Consider the following 3772-nt stretch of genomic DNA (forward strand, 5'->3'; position numbering starts at 1 on the left):
TAGAAAATCACGAAACCGCCGGAAAACCCGGCGGACGTTGTCGCGCCCCCTGGCGCTCTACTTGAGTAAATCTCACACTTGTTGCCAATTAGCATCAACGAAACGACCCCCGTCTGAGCATAGAGAGGGATTTTCGGAAGGATTTCTTTCTCCGTTACACGCGCCGAAGTGCCGTGTCTTTTGCAAATGGAACTTGATCTTACAGATCTGACACTTCGGACGTGCTATCGCTGTAGCAGACGTGCGTGCGTGAGTGCGTGCGTGCGTCCGTGCGTGTGGGTGTACTTTCGTTTGAGCGTGCGCGCGTGCGGGTGTTCTTTCGTTCGTGCGTGCGTGCGTGCGTGTGGGTGTTCTTTCGTTCGTGCGTGCGTGCGCGCGTGTGGGTGTTCTTTCGTTCGTGCGTGCGTGCGCGCGTGCTGGTGTTCTTTCATTCGTGCGTGCGTGCGTTCCAATTACCATCAACGAAACGACCCCCGACTGAGCATCGAGAGGAATTTTCTGAAGGATTTCTGTCCCCTTTAAGTGCCGTGTCTTTTGCAAATGGAGTTTGTTCTTACTGATCTGACACTTCGGACGTGCTATCGCTGTAGCAGACGTGCGTGCGTGCGTGCGTGCATGCGTGCGTGCGTCCGTGCGTGCGTCCGTGCGTGCGTGCGTGTGTTCGTGCGTCCGTGCGTGCGTCCGTGCGTGCGTGTGGGTGTACTTTCGTTCGAGCGTGCGCGCGTGCGGGTGTTCTATCGTTCGTGCGTGCGTGCGCGCGTGCGGGTGTTCTATCGTTCGTGCGTGCGTGCGCGCGTGCGCGCCTGCGGGTTTTCTTTCGTTCGTGCGTGCGTGCGTGCGTGAGGGTGTTCTTTCGTTCGTGCGTTATATATATNTGTGTGTGTGTGTGTGTGTAAATTGCGTATCGAGTAGCCTTCTGAACGGTGTGCAATGATGACACAGCGTTTTTATCATTAATTTAATTAGCCAATCAGAAATGATTATGACGATAGGCGCTTTACAAAAGCTCGTTAAAAACCAATTTAATCCACAAATTATTACAGCGTCAATACGCTCATAATTTAAATAGTCTAAACGAAACACAGAACCCTAAAAGTTCTGAAATCTAGAATCTGCGTTACGGCTTGCGATCATTACGATGGCCATCGTGCGTGATCCAGCTAATGCTATGTGTGATACGTGATGTCTAATTGTGTGTTAATTATAAGAATACGTGGATGTTATACAGACGATGTGAGAACGTGTGTGAGAGCACGATGGTTTAATGGATTCTTCTCTCGACTTTGATTCTGTATTACGAAAGCAGACACAGATGACGCGTATTTTCTCTCCCCGTAGCAGCGCTTATATTAAGAAATCCACCCTTTAACGCCTCACGATTAATCCAGTAGCAATAGGTAGCCATCGCAATATCTAGATTTCAAATGCGAAATATCAGGAGTGAATAATAATAAATTATATATAATTATTCACTCCTGATAATATCTAGATCTTTAGCCTCAATATCTGTAATTCTATCCGTAATATCTTAGATTCTCCGAAATTTCCGAAGACATTGGACGTCTTTGAGACGTGACCTTGCCGAGGAAATCAATAAAAAATGAAATCGAGCGGCGGTGCGCATGCGCAGCGTTCGAGATAAGATGAGTCATCGATCCGTCGTCGTCGGCAAACTGCGATATTAATCAACGCCGACGTCACGGCTTACGAACAAACCGACGTCGTGTATAGCGACGACGGCTTACGGCCGACGATAAGCGTCCGGAACACGAAGCTATATTCGTCTGCCTCCGCCGACGCCGTATTCCGCGAGAATCGGGGGAAAGTCACCCAGCGGGCAGCGACAGATGCGGACGCGCGTGTATAGCTTAGAAGAGAAAGGCGTTGATAAAGCCGCTCTCTATCTGCCGACGTGTCGTCAGATGATGACGATGGTTATTATGATGACGACAATGATGACAACGACGACGATGGTTATTATGATGACGACAATGATGATGATGATGATGACGATGGTGATGATGATGGTGACGACGACGACGATGGTTATTGTGATGACGATGACGATGATGACGACGACGACGACGACGACGACGACGGCGTCGGCTGAGAGAGGACGGTGCGACGCGAGAGAGGCCCTGCACGTGTTATATGACAGGACAGGTTGTTTAGCTGCGGGGTGTGCAATAACAGTAGTGACCGTGGTATAATATGATGAATCACATTCCCCAGCGATGGCTACATGTGTGTGTGTTGTATGATGTATTGTTTTTGCTCTCTCGGTGTGTCATTGAAAACGACTATATTCTCGTTTGTGTAAAATTACGATATTAATGTTTATTGGGAAGAGACGTCAGTATTTACATAAACTATATCGTGTATATTTATACGCTCAAATAAAATTTTAATACGTATAATGACGTATAATTATAATAGATCTGTGTCATTAAATTTATGAAAGGTCACGGCTTCTGTACATTCGATATGCTCATTAACATATTACTCTCTCTCTCTCTCTCTTTCTCTCTCTCTTTCTATCTCGTAATGACGTCGGCACAATGCGATCTCATTATAAGACCGACTTCACCATCGCTCGCTCGCTCACTCGCGCACACACTGCACGTCAAATTTACTTAATCCGTATAGTTAAGAGTAATTACTGCACTGTCACGTCACTGTCACAATCTGTCCGCGTTGATGGCGCGTCGGTCGGACGTAGTGTGACTCGCGTGTGTTTTTTTTCTAACTGCGTATGTACTCGCTAAACAGGAAGGGGACACGGAAGGCTATTGTGCTGCCACCGCTGCTTGCGTCAGCAAAAAAAAGCGGGAAAAAGACGCGTTTGCAGAAATTTTATGTTTTTTTTTCTCGAGTAATCTATGACATTACACGCATTCTACAGTTATCCGAAAGAGGCATGATGGCTTCCTTAAGCTGAATCGAACCGGGGAAAGGCGTGGGGGTGAGATAACGTGGGATGGAAATCGCGTGTGTATATAGCTATATATTATCACATATCCCATACTATCAAGAGCGGATAATACCTTGATACTATGTGCCTCTATAGTAGAAAGTATTTGCCATATATCACATCAACAGGACTGAATAGAAACAAATGTGGTTTTATTCACTTTATTCATACATTCTGTAGTCATATGTACGTACGGTAAATTTCAATGCTTTGAATTGTTCCCAAAAGCGCACAAACTTCGATCTAACCTACCGGACCTACTATACTGCAGAACCTCCCGGTGCACCATACCGCCGCAGCCTTGCGCTGTATCGACCATATTCAGTTCCACAGCAGTTCACTTCTTTACTCATTCTGTATCGCTGTTGCCGAGAGCGTTTCTTCATATTCTTCTTTTGCATTAACGTGGCGTACTGGACGTGTACACTAGCCGCTAGCTATTTCCTATTTCACACGAGACGACAGGCCGTGCTCGTTCAACACCTCCGAGGGAGAAGGGGAGGGAAAAATATATGGAAGGGGGAGGGGGAGGGAGAGGAAGAGGGAGAGAGAGGGAGAGGGAGAGGGGTAGAGATAGAGAGAGGGAGAGGGCGAGGGAGAGAGCGAGGGAGGAAGAGAGAGGGAGAGAGAGAGAGGGAGGAGGGGGGGGGTGTGTTGACTCAGCGATCGTAAAGTGAGATTGTGAAAGTGAGATTTCAACGAGAAAAAACCAGCGCCGTCAGAAACTCCTCTCAGATTTCTAACCAAATTACGGAAGTCTCGTAATTCTTTCATTCTTGTCGCAAGTGTTACTAATTATCG

Source organism: Priapulus caudatus, unplaced genomic scaffold (assembly GCF_000485595.1).
Source record: "Priapulus caudatus unplaced genomic scaffold, Priapulus_caudatus-5.0.1 Scaffold2003, whole genome shotgun sequence".
Lineage (NCBI taxonomy): Eukaryota > Metazoa > Priapulida > Priapulimorpha > Priapulimorphida > Priapulidae > Priapulus > Priapulus caudatus.